This window comes from Neophocaena asiaeorientalis, unplaced genomic scaffold, assembly GCF_003031525.2.
Source record: "Neophocaena asiaeorientalis asiaeorientalis breed wild unplaced genomic scaffold, Neophocaena_asiaeorientalis_V1.1 scaffold582, whole genome shotgun sequence".
NCBI lineage: Eukaryota > Metazoa > Chordata > Mammalia > Artiodactyla > Phocoenidae > Neophocaena > Neophocaena asiaeorientalis.
The window spans coordinates 52,934-72,239 of NW_020172996.1; positions in this window are offsets into that span (position 1 = coordinate 52,934).

Below are 19,306 nucleotides of genomic sequence, written 5' to 3' on the forward strand. Positions count from 1 at the left end.
TCTCCCCTTTGGGGAGGTGGATCTGAGATTTGTCTTTGCTTCTGCTCGCTTGGCTGCCTTATGAATAAAGTTTCTCTGCTGCAAACCTCAGCGTCTCAGCGTTTGGCTTGCTGTGCATCGGGCAAATGAAACTGGTTTAGTAAGAGTATAGACTGGGTGGCTTAAATAACAGAAATTAATTTTCTTGCAGTTCTGGATGCTGAAAGTCTAACAGGAAGGTGTCAAAAGGTATAGTTTTTCCTGAGGCCTCTGTTTTGGCTTTTGGGTAGCCAACTTCTTGCTCTGTCCTCACATGGCCTTTTCTCCCCATGTGCATACTCCTGGTGTCTATCCCTCATCTTATGAGTGATGCAATGAAATTTATATTTCAAGGCAGGACAAGAAAATTTGAACATAAAATTTTCTGCTTCGGCCTCTCTACCTCCTTAATGTGCAGTGTGCTTCTGCATTACACACTAACTAGTCCTCCTCAAAGATGGGAATGCTTTCTTGACTGCAAAGATCAATTCTTTCCCCCTTTCTTCTGATGCTAGCAATGGAACTTCTTAAAAGATTAGCATTGTCTCCCAACTCTATTGGGGGTTATGGTGACTCACTGACTGCTTTGTACATGCTTACTTGGCCTATGAACTTTGTGTAAAATGTCAGCATGTCATTTTGTTGTATGATCCTTTGTCTCATAAATGTATATCGTTGTGCCTTCAACTTCTAACAGGCCGAACAGATCTCAGACATTCTGAGACCCTGTCTCCCGGGTTATAAACCTGTTTAATTGAATAAAGTTAACTTTTTTCTTCTTGATTGTTAATTGAGTTTTTGTCAACAGAAGGAAACCAGTCTTAATGGAATACAGCCACACTCTTATAATCTCACTTATCCTTATTTACCTCTATAAATGCCCTATGTCCAAATACAGGCCCTTTGTGAGTTAGTGCTTCAACATTTGACAGGTATTATGTTAATAAATGTTAGTGGTAATAAAAGGCAAATAACTTACTACAGTTGGGTAATAAAGAGGAAAAGAGCATTCAACTTTTAAAAGTATCCTCCAATTGCCAATAGATCACAATTTCTAAAATTCACTTTCATAAAAGCGTAATTTCCAAAATATGCCCATTAAATACTGTAAATGCATCACTTCTAAGAACTACTTCAAACAAACACAAAGTTTTCAATTAAAACAAATATTAAATGATGCTAAAATGTAGAGTTTAATAAAGTAAATTTATTTGAATCGAATACTTACACTTGTTACCATATACAACACTGATTATTATCCCACCTGACTAATCCCCCACAAACTCATCATCTTCCCTACAAAAAGTTCGGATCATTCTCATCACTGAGATATCCTCTGATACCTGGCAAAAAAAGCCTTCACCTGCTTCCTCTGCTTGTTTTCTCATCACTCTTCCCATCACACACTATACCACAAACACATCGATCTTCCTTCAGTCTTTGAATTCCATATGTGACTTTACAGCTCAAGAGTATTCCCAGGTCTTTTGCTCTCCAAATGAAACATCTATTTTCCCCACTATGCTTTGTAAATTCAAATAAATCTTTTAAGTGTCAACATAAAGTTTAACGTTTAAATTAAAGTGCTGTTATAACCTACACTCCTAAATCTTGAACATTCTCTATATTATCATAAAATTCCCTGCACCTGTAGTGAATAACATTATATACTTTTAGAAAATTATTTTTGAATAACTATGAGTAGCTTTCGTGTTTTTATACTCTACATGTAATACAAAGCAGAGCTATTATCACTGTTATCAATTTTGAGTCAAAATCTTCTGGAAGATGAAATGACATAAAACATGAGCCTACAAATATATAAAGTTGATTAAATACATGGCGGGGTGTTCTAGAGAGAACTTATAGCCCAGGAGCTACACTCAGAATATTTGTTTTCCTTGCCCAACAGGAAAGCTAAACTGAGAGAGCTGAGTGTCACTGCCAAAAAGCACTAAGGGATGAATGTCGGGAAACCTGAAAGTACCTTTGCAGAGGCGTTCATTAGACCATGGTGTGGGTTCATAATCAGAGTTATCCAAAAAGATAAAATAAAAAGAGAGGGTAAAAGCAGACAACATATTCACCAGAATGAGAATGGTGAACGCAGCTTTTTTCCTCAGCACGGTAAGAATGGTGCTTTGGTCTCATGGGAAAGTCTAGGGGAGAGGCTGCTGCTGTGAATGCATTGGATTCTCTGCTTGTGTCTGTGTGGGAAAAGACCCATGAAGCTGCTGGTAGACCATGAGCCCGTAACACATCAGGTCAATGAAGAACAACATGAATGCATGTAGTGAGGCAATACACCTTTCTGAAATGACTGAAAAACAGTATCTATGAATTTTTTCTGTAGTTGTTTTTCCTCTTTCTTGGTCCAGTTTACTCACAGCAACTAAAGGTATTTATCAGGTGCTACAGTATCCAGCAGAGGAAAGAGCAGAATCCAATGCACTTGGGGGATGTCACTCTGAATTACACCCACCTTGAAATACTGGGGCAAAGCTTAATGGCTAAGACAACTCCTCCTGCCCACTCTGTGAAGACAAAGGACAAGTTTATATCCAATATCATCTAGAAAATATTTCCTTCCAAAACTGCCACTGTCTTCAAAGACCCTTTACGGAGACATCCTAAGGAGAAGCTCTTGGCCAAGACAAGTTGTTTTATCAAATCTCTTGTAAGATAATCCCATCAATGTGCTTCAGTCTCTTTGAATCTCTTAAAAATAACTTGATAAATATTGGACACCTTGAAACAATTACAGGTCACTCTTTCATCCAGTACATTATCTGATTCTATCATTTCTTACACCCTTTGCAACTCCACTGTTTTTTTTTAATTTATTTTTTGGCTAAGTTGGGTCTTCATTGCTGCACACGGGCTTTCTCTCTACTTGCGGCGAGCGGGGTCTTCTCTTCATTGCAGTGCGCCGGCTTCTCATTGCTGTGGTTTCTCTTGTTTTGGAGCATGGGCTCTAGGCAGGCAGGCTCAGTAGTTTTGGCACGTGGGCCCTAGAATGATTCTACCATTTCTTATACCCTTTGCAACTCCACTGTTTTTTTTTTAATTTATTTTTTGGCTAAGTTGGGTCTTCGTTGCTGCACACGGGCTTTCTCTCTACTTGTGGCGAGCGGGGTCTTCTCTTCATTGCAGTGCGCCAGCTTCTCATTGCTGTGGTTTCTCTTGTTTTGGAGCATGGGCTCTAGGCAGGCAGGCTCAGTAGTTTTGGCACGTGGGCCCTAGAGTGTGCGGCCTTCAGTAGTTGCAGCGTGTGGGCTCAGTAGTTGTGGCTCGCAGGGTCTAGATTACAGGCTCAGTAGTTGTGGCACATGGGCTTACTCCGCAGCACCTGGGATCTTCCTGGACCAGGGATTGAACCCGTGTTCCCTGCATTGGCAGGCGGATTCTAAACCACTGCACCACTAGGGAAGTCCCTACAACTCCACTTTTTTAGAGCATTTTCCCTCTCTTATTCTATTATCTCAACTCTTAGGTAATTCTTCACTCATTCTACGTGCAGTTTTATCCTCACAAAACCAATGTCATGAGCAAACTCCTAAACGTAACAGTGATAGGTAAGATTTTGGTTAAACGTCCTCTCAGTAGCTTTAGACACCATTGATAATTTTTGCATTTTTAACTTAAATTTGCAGATTCTTCATTTTCTCTCATCCACTTAGTAATGGAATTCCTGAGAGTTTAATCAATAGTCATCTCTCCTCACAATCTGCACACATTAGTGATCTCATTCAATGTCATGGCATAAATACCACTGTAAGCCAAAATTTTCCAAATTCCTATCTTTGCACATGTACACAGGGGTCATTTTACCCAGTAGATAAAAGTCTGGGACAACATCAGGTCATGTACTTGCTGGGAAGGAATTTTTATTTCACACATAAATGCAGTGGCAGTGTGAGCATGGGGACTTGAGATGATCTTAGAGAAACATTTTAAAATGATCAAATTATTGAGAACTATTAGCAGTGATTAAGTAATTTATTGAGGAAGGGAAGAAGCCAGGAACCCAGGCCATAACATATCTGAAATGGCTGGAAAAGATCAGGTAAAATTGATAGGCAAGACACAGTCTAAAAAGTGACAGAAAACAGCTAAGACAAAGGATGGGCTTCATGGGCTGTGTTTCTCACCAACCCAAGTGTTTTACCTAGAAAATATTATTTTTCATTTCTGACTTCTGAACGCTACTGCAGCCTGGAAGAAGAAGAAAAGAGAGAAGTAGGAAGAACTTACAGAATCTTAAAAAGGAACATGAACAAAATGGGTATACTTTTATTCACTGCTTCAATAGGCATGTGTTAAGCATCTGATGTGTGTCAAACATTATTCGTGTCTATAAGAGGTAACAGAAAGAAAAATATCTGGTAAAGGACCTGCCTCTATTAAGCCAATACTAGCAACAAAAAAGATATACATCAGACAAAACAAATAATAAATAAAATATGCAATATATTGTACACACAAGGATAGAAGGAATTGTGCCTCCACACTGTGTACACACACACACACACACACACACACACACACACACACACTGATTCTGTTTCTCTGAAGAACACCGACTAGTCCAGACTTCGGAACCAGGAAGAGAGGTGCTACTATGACAAATACCTACACATATTCAAGCGGCTTTAGAACTGGGTAATGAGCAGAGCTGAAGGAGTTTTGAAGAACAAGTTAGAAAAGGCCTAGACTGCCCTGAAGAGACTGCTGATTGAAACATGAAAGTTAAAGGTGATTCTGAAGAGGGCTCAGAGAGAAAAAAAGGAAAGCTGTAGAAAAAGCTATCATCTTACAGATATACATACATCATCATAAACAGAAGAGTGGTAGAAATATAAATATTAAAGCTGCTTTTGATGAGGCCTGAAACAGAAATGTGGGAACATGTTATTTGAAATGGGAAGAAAGGCAATCATTGTTATAGTGGCAAAGAACTTGGCCAAACTGCATTTTCATGTTTTGTGGAAAGTAGAACCTGTTAGTGATGAATCTGGATACTGACATGAGATTTTTAAGCAAGCTCTTGAAGGCATGGCCTGGTTTCTCCTTGCTGTTCACAGTAAATGCAAGAGGAGAGAGAGAAACTGAAGCAGGAATTGTTAAGCAAAAAGGACCAGGAACTTGAAGACTAGGGGAATTCTAAGCCTATCTGTCTTCTAAAAACTGGTGAAGGCTGCTCCTGAGAGAACATCAAGGTTGTGGCTGGATGATTATTTGTTGAAGATATGATGGGCATGTGATGCATGATCCAAGGGGTTAAGACTTTGCAGGCGAGTGGGTTGCAGTCAATGTATTTTTTATGTGAGAAGGACATGAATTCAGTGATGTCAGAGTATGAAGTATTATGGGCTGAGTTGTGTCCTCCCATGCCCCCCACCAAATTCATATGTTTAAATCCTAACCCTCAAGACCTATGAATAAGACTGTATTTGGAGACAGGGTCTTTAAAGAGGTAATTCAGTTACTGTGAGTTCATTAGGGTGGGCCCTAACCCAATATGACTGGTGTCCCTATAATAGGAGGAGATTAGAACACAGACACTTACAGAGGGAGCTCTGCCTATAAGCTGTCTTCAGACTGCAACATCTGCTATTCCCGGGGTCTCCAGCCTGCCAGCCTTCCCTGCAGGTTTTGGACTTGCCATCCACCACAATTTTGTGAGCCATTTCCTTAAAATGTCTCTCTCTTACCACTGTTATCGCTGAGAAAAGATAAATAGATAAATAATAAATTAAGTCTCTCTCTCTCCCTGTCTATACATTGGTTCTGTTACTACAGAGAACTCTGAATAGTCTCTGTAAACTTTCTGTGATTAATATAGAACTGAACACCTCCATCTTCTTTCTTACTGGTTCTGGGGAACAGGATGCACTTTATCAGTAATTTTATGCCTACAGCAAATTACTGGGATCAGTGCAAAGAAGGTAACTCTCATTCGAAATAATAAACATTTCATTTGATAGAAGAAAGAATGAATGAAAGATTGCCAAGCTTAGAGGGAAGGAATAATGAAGGTGCATAATGGTGTTAAGGAATAAGTGTTTCCCTGAAAGTCACCACTGGCTCCAGATCTGTGAGGATTTTTAACGATTTTGTCCCACTCCTTCTTTGAGTAGTGATAACTTGGTCTGATCTGACCTCCAAAATTCAAGCCACAGACCTGGGTGGGGGTTGGAGGCGGAGGGGAATTTTCCAGTCACATCCCCTGAAAATAAGATGTGCTTGATTCAGTCCCTAAGTGTCCTTCAACAGCAATCACTCAGAAAAAGGCAGGACACAGACTAGATATTTTTCATGAATGACTGCAGTTTTTAATGGGGATGAGACATGTGACCACAACTGGTCCAGGATTCAAAGATTTTTTGTGATCTCTTGTAATTACTCAAACTTTGTGGTGCTCACTCCCATTTAAATGATGTATCTCGTTATTATTTAAATTCATTTATGTAATTTCTCTTTATTATAATTCCCTATATTTTTCTATAATTTGCATGTATTGATTAATTTCATACATACCCCCACACACATTTTTTTGTTTTGTTTTACCAGTGTTTTCCTGATTATTTTTTCAATGTGTACTATAAAACCTAGACATTTTGTTTAGAAAATTTTGAGTAGATTTAAGTGCATATACATAAAATGCTATTTCCTCATTCTTCTGTTTACTCCCCCATCCTCTATAATACAGGAGTTAAGTTCTGTTATCAACTACTGTGTATCCTGCCAGAAATATTTTATTTGTTAGCATATAATCATGATAACTAGTCTGTACTTCATCAAAAGTTAGATGTCCCCTAAATTCTAGTTCAAATTAACCATTTGTTATTTAATAATTTATTGACTGGGACTCCCCTGGTGGTCCAGTGGTTAAGAATCAGTCTTGAAATACAGGCAACACCAGTTCAATCCCTGGTCAGGGAGCTAAGATCCCACATTCCATGGGGTAACTAAGACCACATGCCACAACTACTGACCCCATGCTGCAACTACTGACCCTGCACACCAAAACTAGAGAGCCCACGTGCTTCAACTACAGATCCTATGTGCTCTGGAACCCTCGTGCCACAACTGCAGAGGCTGTGCACTCTGGAGCCTGTGCACAAAAACTAGAGAAAAGCCCGTGCACCACAATGAAAGATTCTGTGTGCTGCAACTAAGACCTGATGCAACCAAAAAATAAAATAAATAAATAAGTAAATATAAAAACAATTTAATAATTTATTGACCATTAACTTAAACAAGTAAAATATGAATCTGAAGGATGTGATGCTATGATGAATTCTAATTTGAATTCTTTGGAAACATCTAAATTTTAGGTGGTTTAAAACAATTGCTGTTGGGACTTCCCTGGCAGTCCAGTGCTTAAGATGCCGTGCTTCCACTGCAGAGGAACAGGTTCCATCCCTGGTCGGGGAACTAAGATCCTGCATGCAGTCTAGCGCAGCCAAAAAAGAAGACAAAAAATTGTTGTTCACATAAATGTGGTTAATAAACTTGTTTTGCTGTTGTTTTTCTTTATATAACAATAAACAGACACCTCACAAAAGAAGATATATAGATGGCAAACAGCATATGAAAAGATGCTCAATATCATTTGTTATTAGGAATTTCAAATTAAAACGAGGTATCACTACATGTCTTTTAGAAATAGCCAAAATCCAGAACTCTGACAATACCAAATGCTGATGAGGATATGGAGCAACAGAAACTCTCATTCAATGCTGGTGGGAATGCAAAATGGTACAGCCACTTTGGAAGACAGTTTGGCAGTTTCCTATAAAACTCATCATACTCTTATCGTATAGTTTGGCATGGAGCTCCTTGGTATTTACCCAAAGCAGTTGAAAACTTATGTCCACACAAAATCCTCAGATGAATGTTTACACCAGATTTTTTTTCTCCAAATTGGGTCTTCATTGCTGCGTGTGGGTTTTCTGTAGTTGTGGTGAGCAGGGGCTACTCATTACAGCGCACAGGCTTCTCATTATGGTGGCTTCTCTTGTTGCAGAGCACGAGCTCTAGACTCACAGGCTTCAGTAGTTGGGGTGCACAGCCTCAGTAGTTGTGGCACACGGGCTTAGCTGCTCCACAGCATGTGGGGTCTTCCCAGACCAGGGTTCAAACCCGTGTCCCCTGCACTGGCAGGCAGATTCTTAATCACTGCGCCACCAGGGAAGTTCCTATAGCAGCTTTATTCTTAATTGCTTAAAGGTAATCATCAAGATGTCCTTCAGTAGGTGAATGGATGAATAAACTGTGGTCCATACAATGAAACACTATTCAGCACTAAAAAGAAATGAGTTACCAAGTCATGAAAGGACATGGAGGAAACCTGAATGTGACATTCACAGAAAGATACACAAAATGAAAAGGCAGAGCACTATGTACTAGATGAAAAAACAAGATAAAACCCCAGAAAAACAACTAAATGAAGTGGAGATAGGCAACCTTCCAGAAAAAGAATTCTGAGTAAAGATAGTGAAGATGATCCAGGACCTTGGAATAAAAATGGAGGCAAAGATTGAGAAGATGCAAGAAATGTTTAACAAAGACCTAGAAGAATTAAAGAACAAACAGAGATTAACAATACAATAACCGAAATGAAAAATAAACTAGAAGGAATCAATAACAGAGTAACTGAGGCAGAAGAATGGATAAAGTGACCTGGAAGACAGAATGGTGGAATTCACAGCCACGGAACAGAATAAAGAAAAAAGAATGAAAAGAAATAAAGACATCCTAAGAGACCTCTGGGAGAACAGTAAATGCAACAACATTTGCATTATAGGGGTCCCAGAAGGGGAAGAGAGAGAAAGGACCCGAGAAAATATATGAAGAGATCACAGTCAAAAACTTCCCTAACATGGGAAAGGAAACAGCCACCCAACTCCAGGAAGCACAGAGAGTCTCAGGCAGGAAAAACCCAAGGAGAAACATGCCAAAACACACAGTAATGAAATTGACAAAAATTAAAGACAAAGAAAAATTATTGAAAGCAACAAGGGAAAAATGATACATAACATACAAGGGAACTTCTATAAGGTTAACAGCTGATTTCTCAGCAGAAACTCTACAAGCCAGAAGGGAGTGGCATGATATATTTAAAGTGATGAAAGGGAAGAACCTACAACCAAAATTGCTCTACCCAGCAAGGATCTCATTCAGATTCAATGGAGAAATCAAAAGTTTTACAGACAAGCAAAAGCTAAGAGAATTCAGCACCATGAAACCAGCTCTACAAAACATGCTAAAGGAACTTCTGTAAGTGGGAAACACAAGAGAAGAAAAGGACGTACAAAAACAAACCCATAACAATTAAGAAAATGGTAATAGGAACATACATATTGATAACTGCCTTAAACGTGAATGGATTAAATGCTCCAACCAAAAGACACAGGCTCAATGAATGGATACAAAAACAATACCCATATATATGCTGTCTACAAGAGACCCACTTCAGACCTAGGGACACACACAGACTGAAAGTGAGGGGGTGGAAAAAGATATTCCATGCAAATGGAAAGCAAAAGAAAGCTGGAGTAGCAATACTCATATCAGATATAATAGAATTTAAAATAAAAAATGTTACAAGAGACAAGGAAGGACACTACATAATGATCAAGGGATCAATCCAAGAAGAAGATATAACAATTATAAATATATATGCACCCAACATAGGAGCACCTCAATACATAAGGCAACTGCTCACAGCTATAAATGAGGAAATCGACAGTAACACAGTAATAGTGGGGGACTTTAACACCTCACTTACACCAGTGGACAGATCATCCAGAAAGAAAATTAAAAAGTAAACAGAAGCTTTAAATGACACAATAGACCAGATAGATTTAATTGATATTTATAGGACATTCCATCCAAGAACAGCAAATTACACTTTCTTCTCAAGTGCACATGGAACATTCTCCAGGATAGATCACATCTTGGGTCACAAATCAAGCCTCAGTAAACGTAAGAAAACTGAAATCATATTGAGCATCTTTTCTGACCACAATGCTATGAGATTAGAAATCAATTACAGGGAAAAAAACATAAAAAACACAAACACATGGAGGCTACACAGTATGTTACTAAATAACAAAGGGATCACTGAGGAAATCAAAGACTACCTAGAGACAAATTACAACAAAAACATGATGATCCAAAACCTATGGGATGCAGCAAAAGCATTTCTAAGAGGTAAGTTTATAGCAATACAAGCCTACCTCAAGAAACAAGAAAATCTCAAATAAACAATCTAACCTTACACCTAAAGGAACTAGAGAAAGAAGAACAAACAAAACCTAAAATTAGTAGAAGGAAAGAAATAAAAATGAGAGCAGAAATAAATGAAATAGAAACAAAGAAAACAAGAGCAAAGATCAATAAAACTAAAAGCTGGTTCTTTGAGAAGGTAAATAAAACTGATAAACCTTTAACCAGACTCATCAAGAAAAAGAGAGGACTCAAATCAATAAAATTAGAGGGACTTCCCTGGTGGTGCAGTGGTTAGGACTCCACCTGCCAATTAAAGGGACATGGGATCGAGCCCTGGTCTGGGAAGATCCCACATGCCGCGGAGCAACTAAGCCCATGTGCCACAACTACTAAGCCTGTGCTGTAGAGCCCACAAGCCACAACTATGGAAGTCCAAGAGCCTAGAGGCCGTGCTCTGCATCAAGAGAAGCCACCACAATGAGAAACCTGCACACCACAATGAAGAGTAGCCCCCACTTGGTGTAACTACAGAAAGCCTGTGCACAGCAATGAAGACCCAATGCAGCCAAAAAGAAATAAATAAATAAAATTAGAAATGAAAAGGGAGAAGTTACAATGGACACTGCACAAATACAAAGCATCATAAGAGACAACTACAAGCAACTGTATGCCAATAAAATGGACAACCTGGAAGAAATGGAGAAATTCTTAGAAAGGTATAAAACCTCCAAGACTGAACGAGGAAGAAATATAAAATATGAACAGACCAATCACAAGTTATGAAATTGAAACTGTATTAAAAATCTTCCAGCAAACAAAAGTCCAGGACCACATGGCTTCACAGGTGAATTCTATCAAACATTTAGAGAAGAGCTAACACCCATCCTTCTCAAACTCTTCCAAAAAATTGCAGAGGAAGGAACACTCCCAAACTCATTCTATGAGGCCACCATCACCCTGATACCAAATCCAGACAAAGATACTACAAAAAGAGAAAATTACAGACCAATATCACTGATGAATATAGATGCAAAACTGCTCAACAAAATACTAGCAAACATAATCCAACAACACATTGAAAGGATCACACACCATGATCAAGTGGGATTTTTTCCCAGGGATGCAAGGATTCCTCAATGTACACAAATCAATCAATGTGATACACCATATTAACAAACTGAAGAACAAAAACCATATGATCATCTCAATAGATGCAGAAAAGTCTTTTGACAAAATTCAACACCATTTTATGATAAAAACTCTCCAGAAAGTGGGCATAGAGGGAACCTACCTCAACATAATAAAGGCCATAAATGACAAACCCATAGCAAATACCATTCTCAATGGTGAAAAACTGAAAGCATTTCCTCTAAGATGAGGAACAAGACATGGATGTCCACTCTCGCCACTATTATTCAACGTCCTAGCTGCGGCAATCAGAGAAGAAAAAGAAATAAAAGGAATACAAATTGGAAAAGAAGAAGTAAAACTGTCACTGTTTGCAGATGACATGATACTATACATAGAGAATCCTAAAGATGCCACCAGAAAACTACTAGAGCTAATCAATGAATCTGGTAAAGTTTCAGGGTACAAAATTAATGCACAGAAATCTCTTGCATTCCTATATACTAACAAGGAAAGATCAGAAAGAGAAATTAAAGAAACAATCCCATTCACCATTGCAACCATGGCAACAAAAAGAATAAAATACCTAGGAATAAACCTACCTAAGGAGACAAAAGACCTGTACTCAGAAAACTATAAGACACTGATGAAAGAAATCAAAGATGACACAAACAGATGGAGAGATATACCATGTTCTTGGATTGGAAGAATCAATATTGTGAAAATGACTATACTACCCAAAGCAATCTACAGATTCAATGCAATCCCTATCAAATTACCAGTGGCATTTCTTACAGAACTAGAACACAAATTCTTAAAATTATTATGAAGACACAAAAGACCCCGAATAGCCAAAGCAGTCTTAAGGGAAAAAAACGGATCTGGAGGAATCAGACTCCCTGACTTCAGACTATACTACAAAGCTACAGTAATCAAGACAAGATCAACTAATCTATGACAAAGGAGGCAAGGATATACAATGGAGAAAAGATAGTCTCTTCAATAAGTGGTGCTTGGAAAACTGGATAGCTACATGTAAAAGAATGAAATTAGAACACTCCCTAATGCCATACGCAAAAGTAAACTCAAAATGGATTAGAGACCTAAATGTTAAGACCAGATACTATAAAACTCTTAGACAAAAACATAGGAAGAACCTCTTTGACATAAATCACACCAAGATCTTTTTTGATCCACCTCCTAGAGTAGTGGAAATAAAAGTAAACAAATGGGACCTAATGAAACTTAAAAGCTTTTGCAAAGCAAAGGAGGCTACAAACAAGATGAAAAGACAACCCTTAGAATGGGAGAAAATGTTTGCAAACAAATCAATGGACAAAAGATTTATCTCCAAAATACATAAACAGCACATGCAGCTCGATATTAAAAAAAAACAAACAACCCAATCAAAAAATGGGCAGAAGACCTAAACAGACATTTCTCCAAAAAAGACATACCGATGGTCAAGAAGCACATGAAAATCTGCTCAACATCACTAATTATTAGAGAAATGCAAGGGCTTCCCTGGTGGTGCAGTGGTGAAGAATCTGCCTGCCAATGCAGGGAACATGGGTTCGATCCCTGGTCGGGGAAGATCCCACATGTCACAAAGCAACTATGCCCATGCGCCAGAACTACTGAGCCTGTGCACTGGAGCCTGCAGGCCACAACTAGTGAGCCCACGTGCCACAACTACTGAAGCCTGCATGCCTAGAACCCATGCTCCGCAACAAGTGAAGCCACTGCAATGAGAAACCCGTGTGCCACAACGAAGAGTAGACCCCGCTTACCACAACTAGAGAAAGCCTGCATGCAGCAACGAAGACCCAATGCAGCCAAAAATAAATAAATAAAATTAAAAACAAAAAGAAATGCAAATCAAAACTACAATGAGGTATCACCCCACACCAGTTAGAATGGGCATCATCAGAAAATCTACAAATAACAAATGCTGCAGGATGTGGAAAAAAGGGAGAGGCCACCTCAACGAGAAGCCCACACACAACAACGAAGACCTAATGCAGCCAAAAATAAAATAATTTAATTAAAAACAAAACAAAAAGACACAGGCACACCAATGTTCATTGCAGCACTATTTATAATAGACAGGTTATGGAAGCAACCTAAATGCCTATCGACACATGAATGGATAAAGATGTGGTACACATATACAATGGAATATTAGCCATAAAAAGGAACAAAATTGGGTCATTTGTAGAGACGTCGATGGATATAGAGACTGTCATACAGAGTGAAGCAAGTCAGAAAGAGAAAAACAAATATCGTATATTAACACATACATGTGGAATCTAGAAAAATGGTACAGATGAACTGATTTGCAGGGCAGAAATAGAGACACAGATGTAGAGAACAAACGTATGGACACCAAGGAGGAAAGCAGTGGTGGTGGTGGTGGTGGGATGAATTGGGAAATTGGGGTTGACATATATACACACTAATATGCATAAAATAGATAACTAATAAGAACCTGCTGTATGAAAAAATAAATTAAATTCAAAACTTCAAAAATAAAACAACCTGAATGCCTATGACAAAGTGAAAGAAGCCAACCTGAAAAGGGTACATACTGTATGACTGCAAATATATGACATTCTAGAAAAGAACAAACTGTGGAGAGAGTACAAAGATCAGGGCTTGACACAGGTTAAGTGGGAAGGAGACATGAATAGGCAGAGCACAGATTTTTAGGGCAGAACCTACACTGTATGATACTGTAAAGGTGGATACATGTCATTATACATTTGTCAAAACCCACAGAATTCACACCACCAGGAGTGAACCCTAATGTCAACTGTGGATTTTGGGTGATAATGATGTGTCAGTACAGATTCATAGATTGTAACAAATGTCCCACTCTGGTGTGGGATGTTGACAGTCAGGGAGGCTCTGCTTATGTGGGGGAAGGGGGTACATGGGAACTCTCCTGTACCTTCCACTTGGATTGGCTGAGAACCTAAAACTGTTTTTAAAAAAAAAAAAAAAAAAAAAGTTTATTTATGGCTGTGCATGGTCTTAACTGCAGCACATGAGCTTCTTAGTTGCGGCCTGCATGAAGGATCTAGTGCCTCGACCAGAGATTGAACCCGGGTCCCCTGCACTGGGAGCATGGAGTCTTAACCACTGGACCACCAAGGAAGTCCCTTAAAACTGTTCTTAAAAATAAAGTCCAATTTTTAAAAATCTGGATTTGATAACCTTCTTAACAGAGTGAAAAATTAATCAGATCTGCAAAACAACAGTAAACTTAGTTGTATCTTGTCTTCTCCAGTTTGCAACTCTACCCCCGTGGTTAACTCTACTCCTTTGACTTACATCTCTTGAAGCTGTTGACCATGGCTTGGGTAAAATGATGAGAAACAGAGTCAAAGAGACTTCATTTGTAATACTCTCTGAAATTTGAAGGCTAAGTAGTGCAATATAAGGAAGAGTGGTGCCCTAAAAAAAAAAAAAAAGGATAAAGTTTTAGCAAATGGAGGGAAAACATTTGTTTTTCAATATTTGTTCATTATGGAAATAATGACATTTGAAATATTAACTTTAAATTTTCAGACACCTATGAAAGACAAAGGGTTAATATTGATAAAATAAACCAAGTGGGGCTTCCCTGGTGGGGCAGTGGTTGACAGACCACCTGCCGATGCAGGGGACACAGGTTCGTGCCCTGGTCCGGGAAGATCCCACATGCCGCGGAGCGGCTGGGCCTGTGAGCCATGGCCGCTGAGCCTGCGCGTCTGGAGCCTGTGCTCCGCAGCAGAAGAGGCCACAACAGTGAGAGGCCCGCGTACTGCATGCATGCATGCATGCATGAATGAATGAATGAATGAATGAATGAATGAATAAATAAATAAATAAATAAATAAATAAATTCGTATGTATGAAGGTCCTGATGTTGGAAAAGAAGGTTATGTGAAAAATCACTTATGAGTGTAATGATAAAGAGCCAATTTTATTTTAAAGTTTCCTTATTTATCTGGTAAGAAAAATCAAGCCCCTGAAATCCTCTAAAAGGATAAAAATGGATCTGGAAGTTTTAATACTACGCTGAATAGGCGTGACAAGGGTAGACATCCTTGTCTTGGTCCTGTCTTAAAGGAGTAGTTTTCAGGTTTCACCATTGAATATGATGTTAACTGTGCACTTGTCATATATGACCTTCAATATGTTGAGGTATGTTCCCTGTAACCCACTTTGTTGTATGTTTTTACCATAAATGGACGTCAAATAGTGTTGAATGCTTTTTCTGCATCGATTGAGATGATCAGATGGTTATCCTTCATTTTGTTGATGTTGAACCATTCTTCTGTTCCTGGTATAAAACCCACTTAATCATGGTGTATGATCCTTTTGATGAACTGTTGAATTCAGTTTGCTAAAATTTTTTCAGGACTTTTCCATGTATGTTCATCACAGATATTGGCCTGTAATTTTCTTTTTCAGTGTGTTGTCTTTGGTTTTGGTATCAGGTTGATGTTGGCTTCATAAAATTAGTTCAGAGGTATTTCCTGGCAATCCAGTGGTTAGGACTCCTCACTTTCACTGCCGAGGATCTGGGTTCAATCCCTGGTTGGGGTACTGGGATCCTGCAAGCCGCGAGGCGTGGCCAAAAAAAAGTTTATCCTTCTCAATTTTTTGGAGTAACTTGGGGAGGGTAAGTATTAAATCTTCTTTGAACATCTGGTAGAATTCACCTGTGAAACTGTATGGTCCTGGATTGGCTTTGGGAGCTTTTTGATTACTGTTTCATTCTCTGTACTAATGACTGCTTTATTTAGATTTTGTTTCCTCCTGATTCAGTCTTGGAAGGTTGTATGATTTCAAGAATTTGTCCATTTCTTCTAGGTTATCCAATTTGTTGGTGTATAGATATTCATAATAGTCTCTTATAATCCTTTGTATTTCTGTGGTATCTGTTATTTTCTCTCTTTTGTTTCTGGTTTTATCAGGGTCTTCCCTCTTTTGTGTGTGAGTCTAGCTAACAGTTTGTCAATTTTGTTTATCTTTCCAAAGAACAAGCTCTTAGTTTCTTTGATTTTTTCTGTTGTCTTTACAGTCTCTATTTTATCTATTTCTGCTATGATCTTTATAATTTCTTCCTTCTACTAACTTTAGGTTTCATTTATTTTTTTATTGTCCCTTCAGGTGTAAGTTTAGATTGTTTATTTGGGATTTTTCTTGTTTCTTGAGGTAGGCTGTACCCCCTCACTAGTTGAGGTCAGGTTTGGCTGTCGTGCCCAGTACAGAGTTGGGGGGGGTGCGGGTGGGAGGAGGCACTTCCTGCTGGCTGCATCTTGCCCTGCAGATCCGTTCCTGAAAACGTCCTTACATGCTTGGGGGTTAACATGTGGGCATCAGCCTCTGGAAGGAGAATTAGGGGCTCAAGCCTATGAAGCACCAGTGTGCACCTGATGACTGATGTGAGACAGAGGGTCTCCATCTCTGTGGGGAGTGGGACTGACAAAGGCTGGCCTAAAGCTTCAGATTCCCTCCCACCCACCACTGCCCAACCAAGGAGGGCTCTCCCTGAGAGGACTCTGCTACAGGATTTCCTGCTGACTGCCTAGCCCTGAGCTCTGTTGTCTCCACCTTCTGCTCTCTGGGCTCTGCTTCCCTGTGCAGGTCTGGAAAATGCCCTGGCTGGAGGATAGGAGGATGTGATCTGACCTGGAGTGCTATCCTGTTCCTTCAGGGTTATAGCCCCGCACTGTTTCTCCAATTCCTGCAGGGAGCCACTCCTCTAGTTTGTAGTTTTACAGTTCATGACAAGAGGAGGGTAAGTCAGACCCTGTTACTCCATAACAGCTGTAACCCACAACACACTGTAGGAAATAAGAGTGATTCTGAGTTTAAAAGCCTGACTTTCTCTACTGGGCTTCTTTTCAGACTTTGAAAATTGGAGCTAATTTCTGGTTTTCAACAGTAGTGGAAACAAACTAGGAAACTCCATATTAAATTCCCTTCCCCTCAAAGCTAATTTATAGTTTTCCACCATTTTTCGAATTATACCAATTTTCTCTCCTGTCTCTTTGAATGTTGAGCCTCATTATTTATTTGGCAAAGAGAACACATTAATGATGTTTGTGTTAATCTGCTAGAACTGCCATAACAAAGTACCATAGATGGGCTGGTTTAAACCATAGAAACTTATTTTCTCACCCTTCTGGAGGCTGGAAGTCTGAGAGGAAGGTCAACAGGTTTGGTATCTCCTGTGGCCTCTCTCCTTGGCTTGGGATGGCCATCTTCTCACCATGTCTTCAAATGGCCTTTTGTCCCTGTGGGCACACACCTAGTGTCTACCTCTCCTCCTATGAGGAAACCAGTCCTAATGAATTAGGACCCCACCCTTATGACCTCATTTAACCTTAAATACTTCTCTAAAGGTCCTGTCTCCAAATACAGTCACTAAAGCATTAGGACTTCAACATATGAAAATCATTATCTTAATAAGTGTTAGTGGTAATAAAATGCAATGAAGTTATGAAAAGATGTGGGATAAACAAGCAAAGAGAATTCAACTATTTGAAAGTATCCTGCAGGTGTAAATGGCTCACAATAATTTCTAAAAGTGACATTCGTAAAAACATAACATCCAAAACCTGCACACATAATACTCTAAATTCTGTAAATACGTTACTACTAAGAACTTAAAAAACAGAAAGCTTCCAATTGAAATAAACATTAAAAGGTGTTAAAGTGTAGTTTCATAAATGTATTTCAATTCAATACTTAGTACTTTCTACCATAAGCAAGTATGATTATTTGATCTACCTGATTAATCCCTCACAGAGTCATCATCTCCCTAACAAACTGGGATCATTTTGATCCTCGAGATAACCTCAAATACCTACTTTCTCTGCTTCTTTGCTACCCGTTGTCCCCATTACACATTATCCTCAAAAGGCAGTGATCTTCCTTCAGTTCTTTGAATTCCACATGTACCTTTCCAACCCAGAGTATTCCCAAGACTTTTTCTCTCCAATAAAACATATTTTTTCGCAGATATGGAACTGTATCTATATATCCTACTGCTTCTGTTTTTACGGAGAACGCTAACACAGATAATACAAATTCCCAACTATGTAAGTCCCTGCAATCACAAAGTAATCACTTCCCAACATTTGAAAGTGGTTCTTTTGTCCCTTTCCTGTTTGCCCATTTCTGTCCCCCCTCACCTTGAAAGAACCTAATTATAGGAATGAGATCACTAAACAATTTAAACTAACTCCTGAATTATACTCTCCTGAATGCACACCACACCTTGTCTAACCTGTTCATTCTTTTCCTCAATTAAAAAAAGTAAGAATTGTGACTTCCCTGGTGGTCCAGTGGATAAGATTTCGCCTTCCAATGCCGGGAGTGTGGGTTCAATCCCTGGTCAGGTAGCTAATATCCCACATGCCTTGCAGCCAAGAAACCAAAACATAAAGCAGAAGCAATACTGTAACAAATTCAATAAGGACGTCCAAAAATGGTCAACATCAAAAGAATCTTGGGATTCCCTGGTGGCGCAGTAGTTGAGAATCTGCCTGCCAATGCAGGGGACACAGGTTCGAGCCCTGGTCTGGGAAGATCCCACATGCCATGGAGCAACTAGGCCTGTGAGCCACAACTACTGAGCCTGCGCGTCTGGAGCCTGTGCTCAACAAGAGAGGCCACGATAGTGAGAGGCCCGCGCACTGCGATGAAGAGTGGTCCCTGCTTGCCGCAACTGGAGAAAACCTTCGCACAGAAATGAAGACCCAACACAGTCAAAAATAAATAAATAAACCAACGAACCGACAAAAAAAAACTTTAAAAAAACAAAGAATGAAGAATAACCCCAACAGCTCCCTAAGCAATCCTGCAGGCAGACCTCACAGGCAAGACATCCGAAGAGTCAGCCAGTCTGAATGCAATGGAGAAT